Genomic DNA, 19,612 nt, shown 5'->3' on the forward strand with positions numbered 1-19,612 from the left:
CCCCTGGGATTTGTGCTGCTCAGCACGGGCTGTCAGGGGGCTGAGGAGACACCCACACACCCTCCCTTCACACAACAGCCCTTTCATCTCCCTGCCCGGGGATGGACGGCCCTGCGGCCGCTTTGTCCTTTGCAGAAGGTCTCCTTGTTCCCCCCTCCCTCTCCCTCAGCTTCCCCCAGCTGGAAAAGACAAAAACAAGCCCAAAGCCTGAAAGCTGAGGTGGGTGTAGAGCAGAGCCAGCAGGGAAAATCACTTCATCATTCATGGGGTTGCCAGTGCTGGGAGTCCCCCATCCCTCACTGGCTGGGTGGCACCGAAATGTCTCCTTCTGGGGGGAGAAACTGTCTAGAAAAGGCAGATTTCTCTCCTTAGGGTGACTCCTCGAGCTGGGCTGGGCTGTGCTCCATGGATCTGCTGGAGAAGCTGGAGCAGAGCGAGGTCCATGGAGGTTCCTGTGGGCACATGGTCCTGCCCTGCTGCCGTGGGTGGCTGTGCTTGCACAGGTCCCAGGCTCCTTCCAGAGAGAATGATTTTTAAATTGCACAACTGGTAGGTGAATTGACAGTCAGACCTGGGAACTTGCACCTAAGAAAAGTCCTGGAAAATTCTGAGTTTTCAGCCTAAAGTAATGAACACTGGTTTTTTGACTGAAAGCTAAAAGATTTTAAGACAAGAACATTCCATATTTTGATGAGGAAAACCACATATACTCCCTGATTCTGTGAAACCTGGTCTGGCTAAGTCAGCTTAAATAGATCTACAACAGATCCAGACCAAGAATGAGTAAATCCTAATGTTCCCCTGTGTAAATAAAGACCAAATCCATGTTGCCTATATCTGTGGCGAGGGAGTCCTGTTATGAAAAGCATCACCTAACTGAAATCCAATTTTCTGTTGAAACAACCATTTTGATTTCAATTTTTAGGTTGTGCTAGTAATTTCTTCCAGGTCATTAAATCGTGAGTTACTTTGTATCCACAGATACATCATAATTTTATTTATTCATTAATTAAAATTATCCCTGATTTTCTTCAGCAATTAATTTTTTGCTCAGAAGAATCTGAACATTTTTAGTCGTCTCCCTGAATCAGCACCCAGGGAGCTGTTTCGGTCAGGCAGCATCTCTTCTTTTCTGTTTCTCGTGTAACTAAACAGCGAGCTGAGAATTGCTTTAGCTGGAACTCGAAGGGATATTGCAGTTTACCGTATGCAGACTCATAACTGAATTGCTGGTAACACAAATGAGGAGATAAATAGCTTTCTTCGGATCAAAATTCACCTTCAAAGTGAAACAAAAATTACGGACTGACTTGAGCCTATTTTAATGACAATAACAACAAAGGGAGGCAGATTAAGGTCTTTAGCGGGGAGTTTGGGGGGAAACTGGGATTGCTAGAAACAGTTTCTAAGATCGATTGACTTGAATAATACTCTGGGACACAGAGAACAGAGAGAGATGATGCCTGAAGAGAATAAATCAAATATCTTACGGCATTTTAGGCATTCTGTCCTTTCCTAGACATTGCTTTTAGTTTCCAGAAATATGAACAATTCCAGGCAAGCAGAGAATAGCCTGTTCATTTCCCCCCATGATGAATAGTTGCACGTTAGCCTGCTCATTTAATGACAGCTATATATAGTGCGTATAATAAATCAGACCCCAGCACACAAATGCCTTCTGTTTACCTTTGAAATGCTTCCTTTTTCTTTTTTTTCCCTGAGAGTTGGGATTGTTGCAGAAGTCTGATGAATCCACCTACACGCACAGGGATCTGAACGACAAATTGCCACAAGCTTTTGGTTCAGTGAGGTCCCTCGTCCTGCCGGGGCTGCCTGACATCCCGAGACCCCAGAGCCTCACAGGACCAGGCTCTGGAAAATGAGCTCAGTTCAGAGGGAATCTTAGTCTGAGCTTTGCATGAAAAGTCTCATTTTAATCAGGGATCTCAGTCAATTAGTTTGATTATTGCATTATAAACACTTGTCAACTTTTATAATATGTGCCTTTGAAATACGATGCCTGAACTCGTCCGCCTCTGAAATAGCAGATTTTTAACCTGAAGTACACTGTGATTTCTCTGTATGGTAATTAACCACTTAGAGCTTATATATACATTGCTGTATACATATATAATGTTATATATATCCATGTTGCTACTTGTTGGATGAAAATAACCAATGTTTACAAACGACCTGACATGTTTCGCTTCCAAGAAAAAACACAGATCCCTTTTCAGTTTAAATATTAGCAATTTTATCTGGGCTGGAAGACGTACATTTCAAGTAATTCTCTCCTACCCTGAGTCACACCTGCCACTTCCCAGCTAGCTGGTGGAGCACTAATAAGATGATCTGATATCCCACTTCCAAGATGAGAAATTCCCAGGCTGGATTCCTGCTGGATGTCAACCCCCAAAGTATTTTTCTCCAAGGAGGAAAAGGAGTAATTTCTATTTTTTTTTCCTTTATTTTGGGAAAACTTTCCATGCAAAGAAATGCAGCACAAACTATTGAGAATTGCTGAAAGACACACAGATTATGGATATTTTTATAGCCGTGAAGTCACTCAAATGGCTTTGTCTCCATTTCACTGTTTGGCATAGATCACTTATTGTGCACATGTTTTCAGATGGAAATGCTGAATTAGACTATGGTAAAATGGATAATGCAGCCCTAATGCTGGCATGAGCTAATAAGAAAACAGCAATGAATCCACTGCTGCAGATTGAAGTACATGCATTTCATATTATTACTCAAGGCTTGTCTCTCCGATTAGATGATTGCATAACCTTAATATTATAAATCTTGCATGATGTGAATTGTTCAGCTGTAACCATAATCAGTTTTTACTAAGGTGGCATTTCTGTCATCTTGTTAAACACAAACATTATGTATGTGCTAGTCATAATTTTATAACAGTTGCTTTTAGCTGGGGAAGGCTTTGTCAGTCAGGAGATGCTGTTTAGCTCAGATATGCAGTGCGAGTACTTAAGATGCTCATAATGTCGGTATTTGCTTCAGAAAATATCACTTTGTAGATCCTTTAATTTTCTGAGTGTAAATTTCTCTTCAGAAGAAATGGAAAAACTTGCAAGCTTTTAGACAGAACTCTCTAACAGCCACTTTTCAGATCTTCCAAGAACTGAGTTTACTTAATCAAGTGAAAATGGCCGCACACTCCACAGAAATCGTGGCATGCTGTCACTCTTCCAGTGCCACTGCTGAGCTCTGATCTTCCACTTACTTATTCCAGCCCAATTTTCCGCGGAGGGAACGTGGCCAAGCTCCCCACGTGTAAAGTACCAAAGGCAGGGCTCTCTGGGGACACCCTGCTGCCAGGATTGAAGGGTTTAACACCCACCCTATAAACCTCAGCCAGGTTCTCTGCTCCCATCCCTTCCCTGGGCATTTCTGCAGCTGGAGCTCACAACCAGGGGATAAATTCCAAGGCACTCCATGGAGGAAGGGGATACAAATGGTGTGGATCCACTGCCTTTGTGCAGAGCCTGGGGATTATTTAGTCCATTTTATCTCCTTGACAAATTTATTGGCTTCATCAGATGCTCTGTAGAAAAAGGGGTGGGGGGGGAAAGCAAAATCCCTGCCTTGTTTGGGCAATGGACACTTTCCTATTTTTCACTGTAGATCTTGTGTTGAGATAGTCTTTAACAGAGAGATAAGGGCAACACGAGCACTTCCACGTGCCAGCAGGGGTAGGAAGCCCTGAGATTGCATAATCAGGGAACCAGGAGCATAAAATTAGAGCTGCCTCCCCTCTCTGGCTCAGCCTGGTCCATACCCAGGTGTTCATGGGTATCTGGGGGTCTTATTGTACATGACTCCATGAAGGTAAGAGAGGGATGGCTTGGGTGGCAACCCATCCCTCAGGAAACCCCATCCAGTGATTCTCCACAATGCTCTGGTAGCTTCTTTACTGTGCTGAAACTCTGACACCAGAGAGGCTTTCTCACATGGTTGGGAGGGAAAAATAGTTTTTAATATCAGATTTAAAAAAAAAGAATGTATGGCCCCTATAAACTGTTAAACTTCACTTTATTGATCATAAATCTGTGTTTTGCTCAATGCAAAAGTTTTTCATCTTGCACAGAAAAATGCTGAAACAGCTACAAATGTCAAAAACACAAAGTTTTCTCTCCTGGACAATTTATATGGAAGTTATTGGATTTTTTTGTTGTTGTTTAAAAGCACTCTTACCACGCTGCAGTCGCCCACTGGGTTAGGAGAAATTGCCTTTCAGTGCCAGGCTTTGTTCCTGTCCTTCATTGATGGGAAGAGACCTGAAAAATAAAGCAAGGGTGTTAAGTCTCTTCTACGTACCACTAGGGACAGAAGGGCTGAATTGGATAAGAGATCCAAGCAATGGGAATAAGACCTCAACAATATCAGAGAAGGAGATATTCCTTTGCAAAGCCACTGCTAAAGTAGGGCACAGGCAGGAAAAGTGGTGCAGAGCTGAGCACGAGGCTCAGAGCAAACCCCTCACCCTGAGACTCCTGCCCAGGTCCACACACAGACACAGTGGCTGTGCCAGTGCAGGATGGCCAGGGCAGGTCCCAGGGGGACATTGCAGGGAGTTAATGTGGCCTTGGGACGTGTCCCCCTGCTCTGTGACCAAGGGCAGGGTCCCATCGGTGTCCCAGCCTCTCTCCCTGCACCTTGGGACCGAGAGATTAACAGCCCTGTCTTGCTATTAATGATCTGCAAAAGCTGTGAAGGTGCAAAGCAGGGCAAAGAAATCTTGATTTATTAATGGCAAAGCAGAAAACTGGAAGGAAAAAGTGGAAGAAAAAATTCCAGACCAGCCAAGGGTGGTGTCGAGAGAGATTTACCCTGTTGTATCATGCATTTAAAATGGGTCATTTCAGCTAAGGCAGCTCTGTGTTAGCACACTGAATATATTTGGTCTCCTATATTTTTTTTTAATAATAAATCCCATCCAGGAAGAGGAATAATAGGAAAAAGGATTTATTTTTTTTCATCCCGCTGTCCAAATTACAAGAACTGTGCTTTTCCCTCATAACCTGGAAGCCCCCTTTTTCTGCTTGTTCTCCATCACATGGTACAACAGGTCTCTGTGCTCCACTACAGTGGTCAGCATCTCCCTAGAGATAATGGACTGGATCATCAGCTGGATGCAATGCTTCTATTTGGTCATAAATCACGATGGGAATACAGTAACCAAAAGCCATGAAATATGAAACCACATAAATAAAGGAAGGGAAGGACTGTGAATTGTCTGGGGAAATCTGTGCAAAGAAAGGGAGGAGGGGAGACTTGCACTGTTGGAGGAACCACGACAAATATACATCCTGATTTTAAAGTTGAACTGTTGCTATAATTATTTAAGATTGGCCTTCTCCTGTGTCTCACAGGATGAGGCTTTGTTCTCCTTTCCGCTAATTTCATGTGCTTTCTGTTCCTCTTGGCCTTTGTTTTGATTTCTGTGCTTTTCCCACTTCTAGTAGTTCTGTCTACAAATACCCCTGTTATTTCATCACCCCTCCCAGCACACACAGTCCCCAGCTCCTGGACACTTTCTTCTTCCTTAGCCTCTGTTCTGTTAAATTCACACACATTTTGTTACCAACCTGAGAACTCCAAACAGCTCCTACAGGGAAAAGCACAGGTCAGTCAAGCCAAGGATTTTAGCTCTCATCCACGTCCAAAAGGTGGGGTCCAAGCACATCTACATGTTTAATTAAACCAGAATGTCAAATCCTCCTTCACAGCTGTCCAGCCTTCACCACTGTGATCAAGTCCACAGTTTAGGACGTGTAATGAACAAAATTTGGCAGATTGATTTACTAGGAGGAAAAGTAGAAAGAAAAGGAAAACAAAATATTGAGAAGTTTAAAAAAAGAAAGAGTATTAGGACTCTGGGATGGGAATCCTCAATGCTAAAACTTTGCTTAATCTTGTAGGCAGAATTTCAACCTTTAGGTTTATTAAAATGAGGACAAGGAATCTGTCACTGCTTTGTTCTACACCAGTAACTGGAGCAAACCTGTACGTCCATTGCATTGTGGAAAGAGCTCTGTTTTCCTCAGCATCGTTACAGACATACCAGGTAGTGTAAAATACCCTGGGATTTATAATTTGAGCACAGTTATTTTATACATGTCAAAAGCAGTGGCTGATCCTGCAGTCCTGAGGCTGCTCCCATGTGACAGCCACAGCACTAAACACACTAAACACTTCCTCCCCAAATTGCCACCGTTGGTTCCCTCATCCCTGGGATCCAACACCAGGGGTTTCACTCAGCTGAAGGACCCTATTTAAAAAATGTTATTCCTATTGAAACATGCATGATGAGATTTTTAAAACATTTTATTTTCACTGACCCTCTTGGGTTTTAGCTTACCCTTATGGATACAGCTACATATTCACATAGGTGATATTTAAGATGTGACAAACTCCCACTTTTAGTGGTTTGTTGTTATGGTCAGTTCAGTTTCCTCCTAATAAATTAAAGCATCTATGAGGATTTTTACTATGGGTGTAATTTTATTTTCTACAATAACACAAATCTACCTGTTTGGTGATGTGTGCATATTAGAAGACAGGATAAAATATACAGGGTGTGGGGCTTTGATTTGAACCATGTTTAAGAGGTACAGGTAGACCTGTGTTTATTTTGGATCAGCTGCTTTGCTTCAGCTCTGCAGTGCAGTTAATAAATGCTGCAGACTGCTCTTTCAGAGCTTATAAACTTAGCAGAAATAAAAGGAACTAAGGGGTCTGACAACTGAGTGAAGCTTATAAATGCCACTGAAAGCCTTTGGGGCCCCAGCTCCTGGGGAATATATCAGAGCCCCTTCAGGGTTTATAAATTCTGCTTATTTACTGGCAGGTTTCTCTCCTGACCATAAAAACCATAGGTCAGAAAGGATTGCTAGATGGGAAACATGAAGCCTAGCTTTCATTTAACTCTAACTTCTTCTTTCACAAGTCTGTGCAGCCCATCAGCAAGCTGTGGTGTCTAGTGCTGGATGTCACACTGAGTCCCTCACAGGGAAAGCATCTGCAGCTCCTGACGTGATCTGGGACTGGTCCCCTGCAGCAGTGAGCTCCTGGCTCCTGGTCAGGTTCTGTTTGCTAGCTCTTCACACTTTACAAGCTGGAGAACTGTGCCAGGAAGCTCAGATAGGACTGCTCTGGGGTCAGTGTTTTAGAAGCACATGAGTAGGTTGAGCTGCTTCTACAGCAGGGGACGAGCAGGACCAGCCCCCGGGGCTGTGTCTCTGCTCACCTCATGTCCCCCACTCCCTGGGCAGGCTCCCAGCCCCCCAGGGTGTGAATCCAAACTGCTGTTTGCTTCCCCTCTGCAAACCCACTTCCATCTCAGCTTCAAGGAATTCGGGCTCATGAACAGACCAATTTGTTTGTAGGAACCCAACAGGCCCGTCACCAATTCCGTGCTCCTGAGTGTCGTAGGCAGGCATCCACCTTCCAGGAGGAGGAGGAAGCACCGTGAGCCCGTCAGGTTCCTTCTCAGCATCCTGATCCCAGTTCCATTCCTCTGCTCCCACTGCCTGACAAGCTGTTTTAATGGATGGGCACTGGCCTTCATGCAGGGGTTAAATGTAAAACTTCCCGATGCTTCTCTTGTCAGAGTTAAAAGCTTTTCACGTCTGTGTTAATGTTTCTTTTTTTTTTCCTCCTGTCTGCTGGCACCCATGACAAATACTACATCTTGCATTGAGTAGCAGTATATTGAATGGCTGGCAGAGGCAGAATACGGCACCTGTAATTTATCTCCGGGAGTTTGGGTTGGATGACACTGCTGGGAACAGACGGGGGCTCGGAGCTGTCACCTGATTACTAATTCTAGGATTTCTCCTCCGAGAGTGAGAAGGAGTGAGCTGGGATGAAGGGTACAAAAAGCAAATCAATAAACAGGTTAGTGTTTGCATCATTATTAACACTCGGGCTGTCAACACACCCATTGAAACTATCGCTCAGGGCAGGCTCCGATTTAATGGTCAGTGTAACAGATTTACTGTAAATGTTAGCTAAGGCAGGGCGGGGGGGGACCTCATTGACAAATAACAGGGATTTCAGGGGGCTGAGTGAAGCCCTCTCTGTGTGTCCATAAATAATGCCGGGATTGCCGGGCGCGGGCGGGTGGTTTTCTGCAGGATTTCTCTGAGGGGGCTGTGCTGTGTCCCTCTGTGCCCCCCTTCCCTCCCCAGAGTCCCTGCCTCCCTGCCCTCACAGGCAGCAGCTGCACATCAATTAAATCCCCAAGGGAGCTTTGATCTTGGGAACCCCTCACAAACCCCTTAACAGCCCGGAGAAGGGAGGGAAGGAAGGGAGATGCTGCCATCTTCACACTAAATTAGCCTGTGACAGGAAAGAGCTTTAAATGAAGTTGGGGGTTATTGTCTTTACCCAGCTGATGAGCTCCTGCCATTTTCCTCTTTCCCTGGAAAAAGTCACCTTTGCAGAGGTTTCCTAGGAAAACTCCTGACATTGCCCCTTCCCTGGTGATCTGTCCTCACACTTTCCCAAGTAACACACAACCGAGCAGCTCTGAGCAGAATAAATGAATGCACGATCAAGTGTCTCTGCTTAAATTACTGATGAAATGATAAATCTGCTGCAGAGTAAATTGGCTGAAGACGAATCTTTCTGAGCCCTGTCGGTGCTGCCACTTTTTCAAATGAAAATCCTCATGGAGAAATTAAACTGCTTAAAATGAAAAGTATCTAAATTCAAGTAGCTTTTGCAGTGGAGGGTTTCCCAGATTGCACTGCCATCCCAAACAGATCCTTCTCCAGGAACACTCTGCTACTTTACTTGCTTGTTTTAAATGGTTCCCACATGCACATTTATAATAGTGCATCAATCTCCAGGTAACTGTTTTCACTCACTGCTGCTGCCAGGAGAAGGAGGGACCCAGAGGCTGAAGCCTCAGAGTGTCAGATGGACCAGCCACATGCAGCTCTCCCTGGCCCCAGGGCTCTCACCCTCTTGGAGATTTGAGGCTAATGGCAAAATATGAAACACTGGAGCTCAGTGTTGATATTCCCAAATGACATCTTCATCTCCTGTCCTTCAGACAGACACCTCAGGAGCTGCCTCACTCAGTGCAACCTCAGAAAGTGTTGTTTTGTACAACAGGGTAAATCCCCTGTGCTCCAGGGTTAAGGAATCCTTGGGAATGCCCACTCCAGTTGAACTCTGCCTTCAGAGCATGGACTCAGGACAGAATCAAAGAATGCTTGAAAGCTCCTGAGCATGTCCCAGTAAAGTTATTTCTATTGTCTCTCATAGGAAACTTCCACCCAGAGCAGCTGCAGAGACCCAGCAGGAACCCAGAGCAGAGTCTGAGGCCGTTTGAGAGCCACATCTCTGCAGGCACAGACCAGTCCCAGAGCCCCAGGAGGTGTGAAGTTGGTCACCCAGGAGGACTCTGAGGAGCAAGAGCAGCACAGCTGTGTCTCTCCCTCACTCCAGCCTTCACCTTAGCTGTGATGGTGTCTCAAGATGCCTTTTCTGCTTATCTGCCCCAGTGATGTTGATAAGCTCTGTCATTAGTGCTGCCACTCTTAGAACACACAATACAGTGGGGACAGGCTTCTCTCAGCCCTTAATTTCATCAGAAACAAGCCCAAGATGAAACCCATGGAGCTCATAGCAGAGAGTCCTGAATGCCCTTCTGCCAGGAAAAGTCCTGCCACAGTGGCAGAGGATTGACCTGCTCACACCAACATCTCTGGGACAGGCCATGCACCACCTGCAAGTGTCTTCCACATTTTGTGACTTGCATTATCTTCTGGGACCCCAAGCTCTTCCAAAGGACTGGTCAGGAATCCCAGGTTTAGTAGGGCATGGGGGATGCAGGCAAGGCTGTCTGGTGTTACAGTTTGTGGCTGCAAGTACTGAAACCCTCCAACATCTGGCTCAGAGCCCAGCAATGTGGATTTCTGCTCACATTACTTGATTTTGTGGTGTTACGTTGTGGTTCAACCCCAGATCTCCTGAGCAGATCTGGTAACTCTGTCCACTGTGTGGGGAGACCTCATATGGACATCCCAAAAGTGCCTCTGAGACAACCTGGGGCTGTGCCATCCACTCACACAGTCCAACCCCCAGCCCTGCACAGGCCCATGCCCAGCAGTCACCCCCTGTGCCCCAGAGGGTCATCCAAACCCTCCCTGAGCTCTGGCAGCCTTGGGGCCGTGCCCACTGCCCTGGGCAGTGCCCGACCACCCTCTGGGGGAAGAACCTTTTCCTAAAATTGAACTTAAACCTGCCCTGACACAACTGCAGTGCTGAGCTCCTCTCCAGAGGGCACATCTGCTTTGTGCCACAGAGATGTCAGCTCAGCCTCCAGGCTTCCTGGGACTTGCAACGTTAGAAACTCAAAAAACCAGCTGCAGCAGCTGCAAAATCAGCACTAACGTGTTTCGGTTTGATTTTGATTTTTAAAGGGCTGGTGGCAAAGGGAAGCTCTGGAGTCTCTCTGAGGAGCTGAGCTCTAATTCCTGCAGAAGAGAGCAGCCCCCATGAGTTCAGAGCGCCGCTTGCTCCCTTTAATCCTCACACTATTGACTGGAGGAAGAACAAACCTCCTTGGAAGGCTTAATTGGAGCAAGTGGCGTCTGACGAGTTTTGTTTAAACTGTAAAAGAAGACTCCTCCCTGGTGGGAGATGCTCAGCAAGCAAAATGAGGAGGAAAAAGCCAAAGCTTTGCTGCACACAGCTTGGCTGTGCAGTGGATAACCCAGTGGAGAGCAGCCCTGGGAGCTGCTGGGATATTTGGACAAGGTGACCCCGCTCCGAGCACATTAGCTGTGTTATCGGCCTATAAACTGTCTCACTGCTTTACATATCTGGATGGCCCACATATTGAAGGGGAAGATTAGCTTGATTATCAATGGGGGAATGAGCCAAACAATTACTTTCATTATTGAATATCCAATTAATTATTCAGGAGGCAAATCAATTATTCATATCTCATTTAAACTGGGTGGGGGGAGAAGCGTTGCCACTTGACAGAGCTGCTCACAGCCTCTGGATACAGCAACAATCCTGCTGCAACAGGGAGGAGCAAAAGACATCCCCAAAATTACATTCCCTGGGCTATATGGATATCCATCCATGTGCATTTGGTGGCCAAAGCCAATTCTAGAGAACTGTGACAGTCTGGAGTTCCCTGCAGGGTCACTTCAACCATGATTACTGCCACCGTTTTATGGGATACAAAGCCCCCTCCAGGTCAGCACCAACAGGGGTTCAGAAGCCCATGGGAGGTGAGCACATCCCATGGGAGCACTGAGGCATCAAGGACTTGGATGCATTGGGTCTTATGTTATCACCCAGATAACAAGAGGGAATATCCTGGAGAACAGCAGACTCTTAACCATTTTTCCAAACATGATGTCATCACACTGACATTTTACCAACTAAATATCTGTATCTTGCTTCCCTCGTTTAAATAATGGAAATTTAAAAAAAACATGGTTTTGCCCACTCTCTTATTGCTTTTCTGTGCCTTTTTTGGAGGCAGGAATGGGGATATCACACTGACACACAGCATCAGCCACAGTCTAATCTGCATCCAGACAGCATCACCCCAGTGCTGCAGTGCCCTTTTGCCATGGCCACGTGTGCTCCCATCCCAAGCATCACCAACAAACAGACTGGTGGGTCCAGAGCAGCAATGGCCCTGCAGAACAGAGGGTAACCACGAGAGAAACAGGAGACTGAGACAAGGCAAGGCAAGAAATGCAGCCATGGAGAGAGTGGATCTGGGAATACAACCAGGGTGCAAATGATGTGGAAAGGCCAAGGTCTGAAAACTCTGCTTTTCTGTAAAACTACCCACACAGGAGGTGACAGCTGGCTACAACTGCTTGAAAAGCAGGGAGACAGAGGGAATCACAACTCGTGTGTGTGTGTGTGTGTGTGTGTCCCTGGGCCACGCAGTGTCTGGGAACACTCCTTTCCTCCATGCTCTCTCACGCAGTCACTTATCCTCACCATGGCCAAGACCAGCCCTCCAGGAGTCTCAATTTTGTTTCTTTTTATTTCTTTGCACAAGGAGGAGTGAGTGATACCATATTGGAAACAAATTGTCAATTACTGAACAATCAAGCCCTCCATTTGTTTGTTAGATTGACTCTCAAATAGCCCGATTAATTATAACAGCACTAATTATTAAGATACACTGGTAGTCATCTCCTATTTCAGAGAGAATGAGAAAGTCTTTCCTTCTGCTTTTGCTGTCACAGTAGCAGCCTTACCCAATAGGGCGATTTATCTCTGTCAAGCCAGTAAAATGATAATGCCAATTAAATCACACAAGTAATTGCTGTGGGGGTCCCCACGGATTTCTCCCAGCAGAGTCAGGTGGAATATGAACGCAGGGCTGGATCCTGCACAGGGAGCACAGGGATGCACTCCACCTGCACCAGTCCTTGTCCCTCCCTGACCATCACGGTGGGGACACTGGGCAAAGCTCTCTCAGGCTCCCTGGTAGCCCCAACAGAGCATTTTTAGATCCAGAAGCAGGTGAAGTTGCTGAGTCTCACATAGGGATGCCACTGAGGACTCATGGCCTGAAGAGGTAAAAGGCTGTTCCTTTTTGTTCTCTCCAGATTCAGCTGGTTTTCATCTTCTCCTGGCTTTTCCTCCAGCATCTCCTGTTCCTGGCCTGCTTGGACCTGGGCTGTGCCCCCATCCCCTCAGACCAGAAATGCAGCTGAACTCTGGGCAGAGCTGGTGTTTTCAGCCTCCCTGTGCACACATGCTGTAAAAAACAAAGATATATGCACAACACACACAAACATGCAGTCTGGCCCAGAGAGGCTGGAAGGATCACAGCCACAGATAACAGTGGTTGTGATTGATACAACTGCTGCCAAAGGAGGGGATGTGCCCTCACCCCTGTCCTGTGCTTTCTGCTTATGGTAATGAATCGATGTCTCTGCAGTTGGGCAAAGCCCACCTGAAAAGAGCAGTGTGATCTAACCCAATCTTCCTTCTCATTGGATTAAAGCCCGTGAAAGCAGGCATGTAACCTTGTTAATACCACCTTTATTAGGGGGAAGGGGGACAGAAAATTAAGATATACTTCATGTTGTTGCTAATTAGAAAAATTGAGACTTTGCATCTGTGCAAGGCAGAGCAACATGTGGCATTAACAGATGTGAACTCATTACACAGCTGCATCAGAGGAAATTGTGCCACCACAGCGACAAAAATCTCAAAATCAGATTTCCCCCGTTGCCTCAGCTTCCCATGGCTTTCTCCTTCCTTCCCCTAGAAAAGTTCACTCTCAGGTTGTTGGGTTTTTTTACTGTTTTCTCTTGGCAGCAAAGAGGAAGGGGGGCAGTTCTTTTTGCAAATATCCACTGAACCCCCAGGGAAGCTCCGAGGGGAAGCAAACCGGCCAAAAGGGGCTGCACGGCTCCAACAAAATTTATCCTGCCTTTCCCTGGCTGGGGTGTTTTCCACAGGGGACCAGGCAGGGAGCAAAATTTATCCCACCTTTCCCTGGCTGGGGTGTTTTCCACGGGGGACCAGGCAGGGAGCAAAATTTATCCCACCTTTCCCTGGCTGGGGTGTTTTCCACGGGGGACCAGGCAGGGAGGGCTGCTGGCAGCTCCTCCCCAGGGCTTTCCAGAGACGCCTTCTCTGCCAAGTGGAGGGAAGTGGGAGTAATACCTTAAATGAGGTGTCACCGATAAAGTGCTTCAAATCCTGCCCTCCATCCCCCTGGGAGCTGTCTAACATCACCAGACCACTTGTCATCAGCAGTAAAGAGCAGCCAAACAGCATGAAAACAGGCTGCTGGTTTATCATTTCCGCTGCACGTCCTGCTTAAGTTTTTGTCTCAGTGGAAGCCAGTCCCAGGGGGCTGGTTTGGAGCCTCTGGGAAGAAGAAGTCAGATTTGGGATTCCTCCCTTGCAGAGCTACCAAGAGCTGATTTTCTCCCTGGCACAGCTGAGAGCAGCCCTGCACAACAGCTGTGTAAAAATGCACCAACTTTGCTGAGGCTCGTTTCATTTGTGCCTTATTCAGCTCTGGAGAGGCTCAGCTGCATTTCTGGGCAGTCAAAACCCTCACGGTGTCAGCAAGAGGCATCACTGCAGCAGGGTAATTGGTCTGGGGAGGCACAGGCAGGGTGGTGGGGGAAAGGGGCTGGAACCCTCTTCCCGAGTAGGTGAGAACTGGATAGAAAAATAAATAAAGCCCCCAAAATGAGCCCCAAAGGCAGTTTCTTTCCCTGAGAAGATTTTGCAGGGCCAAAAGTGGAAGTTTTGTTTGCAGCAATGCAACCTCTTTCTGCCTCCCCTTTCATTCTCAAAGATTTCTTTCTACTGATTTCCAGCAGTACATCCAACACCTGATCCCAGCACTGCTCCCAACCCCTTGGAGCAGGAGGCAGTTCAAGAGCCACACTTGGGACAGCATTTAAAAAGTGAAAACCAGCTTTCCTCCAGGTCATAAGCTCACAGCCTTGGACATTTTGCTAAATTAACTCTTCTGTTGAAGAGCTGTGCTGAAAAACCCTTCAATAAATACAGTTGGTGCTCCACTGTGATTTGACTGCTGCCTCCCTCATCAAAAAAGCACCGGGGAGGGGAACAGAAACAAAAATCAGAACCTTATTTTTTAAAAAAATCTGTTTGGTGAGCATGCTATGGACTGCCTGGCAAAGTTCTTCCCTTAATTTGCACAGGCAAAGAGCAAGCTAGCCCGGATTTTACCCCAGCTGCTCTGAGCAGCCAGAGGCAGCAATGTTCCTCACTCACACTGCTTCATGGAGAGCCCTTTATCATCCCTTTGTGCCAGGCAAACATCCCACGTGCAGCACAGAAAACCATCAGCCCAGCCACTGCCGAGGCCCTCGGTCCCTTTGTGCAGGCTGTTTCATTTCATAGACTCAAGGGTCACTTTTATTGTGGTCTCTGCTAAATGAAATCACAAAAGCAATTTAAAATCGCTTAAGCAAATCATGAAAGATGCAATATGAGGAAAGGGCTGTGAATAATGGTTAGCCTAAAGCATTGCAACAAAGGGGGTGACAGTGCTTCTGTCAGGTCCTTTCTCTTGGTCTGTATCCTTCATGCTGAATTCCTCATCTTCTGCCTCAGATTTTGGGCAGGAACTCATCAAAGGAGAAAGCCACTATCAAATTTCTAACATTGCCTGCTATTCTTCATGGAAAATGATCTGCAGGACGTAGGGAGAGCTACAACTGAGTATGGCATTTCAGATATGCAATAGCCAGAAAATAATAACAAAAACAGAGGATAGCATTATTATCCTGGAAATTATTTTTCTAGGAGAAAAGAAATGTCACTGTACCCTGTGAACTTCATCCTTATCTGACCATCTAACATTCAGCAGAAGCTTTTGGCTGCCTCCAATCTTTGTCCTAGTAGGCAATGGTCCAATATAGAACAAAGTTAGAGGTGACTAAAATGTCTGTGAGATAAATTTTCAAGCAACTGTGCTGCCCATTCCATCATCAGGGATGCCTTCACACCACATTTTGGTTGCCCCGTGGATGACTTCCTTGCAGCTCTGAAAAGGTCTGATCATCTTTCATCAGCCCTTTCAGTCGTATGGCACTGGCTCCCATCCTGCCTTATCCTGCAAGCACAGTGAGCATGTTTTCTCAGATGTTCCCTGGTGTCCTGGATCCTGTGAGAGCAGAATTCCCAGTGCTCAGTGCCCAGGTAAGGGGTGAGAACCACACTGAGCAAGGGGCAAACCCTCACTGCAACAGATAAGCTGGGCAAGATTAAGATGGTTTAAGACAAAAGGCAGCTGGACTCACTCACGAGCCAAAGTCATGGCTGAGGGCTCAGAACTCATTTCTATCCATATTTTCTTGATCTCGGTGTTCTCAGGCAGCTACAAGTCAGCAGCACTCAAAGACTTTACAAAAACAGTCAGTCTTGGGGCCTCCATTTCTGGCTGGGAAAGGGGAGAGAAGAAAATGAGAGGGATTGATCCAGGAGTCTCAATGTGGTTCTCAGGAACTGCAGTCAGCACCACGAGAGGCTTTTGAAAAGCCTGGACTTTTGCTCTGGTGATGCTCAGCCTTAGGGAGGGGGAAGGCACAGCCAAGTTTCCCTCCCATGGCCAACACTTCCCAGCTCCCAGCACTGAGGCTTCCAGATGGACCTATTGGACAATAGTCAAAACTGGACTCAGCTGCTGCAACAGACCCTGATCTATAAAATGTGATCCAAGAAGAACCTACACACCTGAAAAGGCAGAAATACTGCAAATGGTGGGCCAGATGTGCCCTGATTTTTATCTGAGGATCACATTGGATCCCAACACCACCTTTTCAAGTGGCCACGCTCTGCCAGTCACAAAAAGGATCCTACAGAGTCACAGCCTGAAGAGCACCAAAGGCTGGAGAGGATTTGGTGCTATGGAAAGGACAGGTGAATTCCCACTCCAGCTGTTCATGACATTCCAATCCTGCTGCACCACCCGGTCCCCAACCCTAAGGATGCCCAGAGTGTCTGCACGGCTCAGCATGAAGGCAGCAGAGAAGATGGCCCAAAAAAGAAACCTTTCTATTCCTTCCCTCAATAAATGTCTCAGTAAACGCTTCCAGCATACGCTCCTAAAAAAAAAAAAAAAAGTCTTTCTAAGCTTATGCATGATAACATTTCCCACATTTTCAATTAGCTCAAATAATCCTGCTAAAAGCCATTAATAATCCACCTTTAGCTGCGAGCACACGTGCACCTGTGTGTGCGAGGAGACAAGGCACCTCCGGCGGAGGGAGAGCGGCAACGAGGGATGAACCGCCCGAAATTAACTTCAAGCGTCCAAGTGATTAAACCATTGTGCTGTGATTGTGTACGATGCTCCCTTTCTTCGGCAATTAAGGCTGTATTGATCAGATACGGCGAGGAAAGGGGCCGGCCCAGCGACGCTCATTCAGGCTGCCGTAATTAAGAGTGATCAGCTATTGTTGCGGAGCGCACGGCACAGCCCAGCCCCACCGGGCTCTTCCCTCATCCCCCACGGGCTGCACGAACGCGGCATTGAGCATCTGCTCGGAGCACCATTTGGAGCACAGCTGGGAGCAGGAGCTGGCTGGAGATGCTCTGCAGCAGGTCAGGATGAAACCCTCATCTTTCCCCGTCCGTTCAGCCTCCGGACAAGCAGCTTCTGCTATTTACCAGCAGGAAGGGGGGGAAATGGGAAAAGGAAGGGAGCAGGAGGGAACACAGCCCATAGCAAAGTTTTGGGCTGATCAGAGGCACCCAGAGTTCCTCAAGACGTGGGAGAAAAGACACCTCTGCATTGGTGGGGGTCATTCCAGCAGGAACGAACAATTCCTGCTCCCAAAATCAGAGCAGGAAAACAAACAAACAAAAAACAAAAACAAAACCCCCAAAATAAAAAACAAACAAAAAACGGAAAAAAGAAAAACAAAAACAAATAAACAAAAAACCCAGCATTTTTTTATTTTGTTTAGGGTTTTCCCTCCCCTACCAAATGTACTCAAACCAATTTTCTGCCCTTAGATACAGCCTGAAATTAGCTCTTTATTTATATCTTACCTAGCGAACTTGTTTCTTACAACTTCTGATGAGCCCTTGCTAATTTGCAGCGTGACCAAACCCTCACTTTGCCTTTCTTCACTTCCGTGACTCCAGCCTGGGAAAATTGGCATAGAATAACAGCATTTAAAATATCAGCTGACAGACTGTAAGTTCATCATTTCTGTGACAGCAGTCCTTGGGCATTTAAACTCTTGTGGTAAAGGATATTTCCTTGCTTAATTTTTCTAGTTCCCAGAATATCATTTCTCAGGGTATGGATGGAACTTACTGTGAGCCTCAGAAAAATAATATGTGTCAATCAAAGCGTGTTACTGTGGACTTGGGGGAGGATTTGGGTCATTTCCTCATGAAAACTACAGAATGCAGCACCTGAAAACACACTTCTCCAGAAAGCAAGGGCATGTGGCACTGAGCCAGCACACTCCAGAAGTGATGCAGTGATTTATTATTCATCAAAAAGACCTTGCAGAACCTGATGCTGGCACCTAAAACTGTGATAATCACTGATATTTGTCTTCACCTCTGTGGATCGTCATCAAACTTGAAACAGAGAGAAAAGATTTGCATACCTGGGTGACATATCACACCACAGCCACAAAACAAACCAAGATAGCCAATTTTTAGCTTGGTGTTTTAAACCTAGGAGTGTCTTCCCAGCTGTGTGGAAGCCGTGACTGCAGCTGTCTCATTTTCTGTCTCTGTCCTACTCATCAAGCCAAAAGTCTCGATGGCAAACAGGGCTGGCACAGGGGGGTCTGACCACGCAGTCCACAGTCACGTGGGACCTTCAGAAAGAGAAATCAAGGGTGCAGCCCTACTCTGGCAGCCTAGTCAGCCTCTATTCACTTTAAACACATCTCATACTTTATTCACAGTTCTGGTTTCTGTAGATGAGGTGTGGCCTTGCCATTGTTTTTACGGTTGTCTCAGTCCTGGCCCTCCTGAAGATCATTGTTCAGCTCTGTCAGCCCGTGCCCCCTGCTGAACACAGCTCTCCTTTCTGCCTTTCAATGAGAAGAGTTTGCTTTTCCTGCTTGACAGAACCCATGCCAGTGATAACCAGCATGTCCAGGTGCTGCCAATCTGAATCCTGGCTCTGTGCAAATTCACTGGGTGCTGCCCTAGACCCATCCTGCTTCCTTGCAGGACTGAATGGTCCAAGCTGCTGCAGGGTAAGAGATGGAGATCCCTGCTTTGCTCCTTTCTTTCCTTCCTCTCTCACAGTTACTCAACAGCTGTTGCCCAGGCAGAGCAAAAAGTTAAGCACGAAGACCTGGCAAAGCCTGTGCTGTCCTGACACAGTGCTGCCCTTTTGCCTCTTCCTCACACATCCCCACTGCTCACATAGCCTGCATTCCTCCCCAGTTAACACCATTAAGCTCTGACCTGAACCAGAGACAGAGCTAAATATGTGTGCACCTGTCCTCTTATAATGACCTGCTATTATCATTTTCCACCCCTCTTTTTTGATTGATGGGTATTATATGCAGAGTGACCCTCAGGATTTTTTTTTTCCCTCTTCTTTTTGTTAGGCTTTGCTAAAGCAACCTGCAAATTAATTTAATATCCTCTTTTGGTTGGGAGCTATGAAACGAGGGCTCGAGGCTGATGATGCGTAAACCATTTGTGGCATGTATTTAATCTCTGGACAATGGATAGAGATGTTAGTGCATGCTACACTAAGTTCTATTTACGCTGGCTATTAAGTGCAGTCAAGCTGAAGGCAATTGGAGCACATTACAGGGCCTAATGGGAGAGGATGCTACACAACAGTACATTAAAGACTGAAAATGAATTAAGAAGGAAGCATGGTAGAGAAAGCAGACAAGGAAAGGGTTCTGTATACAGATAACTCTTATTGACAGCACAAATATTCATGTACTCTGAGTTCCCAAATCCAATTTTGGTATTGGATACCACTCTGGAGGGAATGTTTTGAACTCCATTTTCATGTGGATACAGAATGACTCGCAGTCAGCCTGCCCCTCCCACCTCCAGCTCAGTGTTTGCATAACCTGATGCTGGGAAATGTGTCCCT

Source organism: Lepidothrix coronata, unplaced genomic scaffold, assembly GCF_001604755.1.
Source record: "Lepidothrix coronata isolate B3197 unplaced genomic scaffold, Lepidothrix_coronata-1.0 Scaffold99, whole genome shotgun sequence".
Lineage (NCBI taxonomy): Eukaryota > Metazoa > Chordata > Aves > Passeriformes > Pipridae > Lepidothrix > Lepidothrix coronata.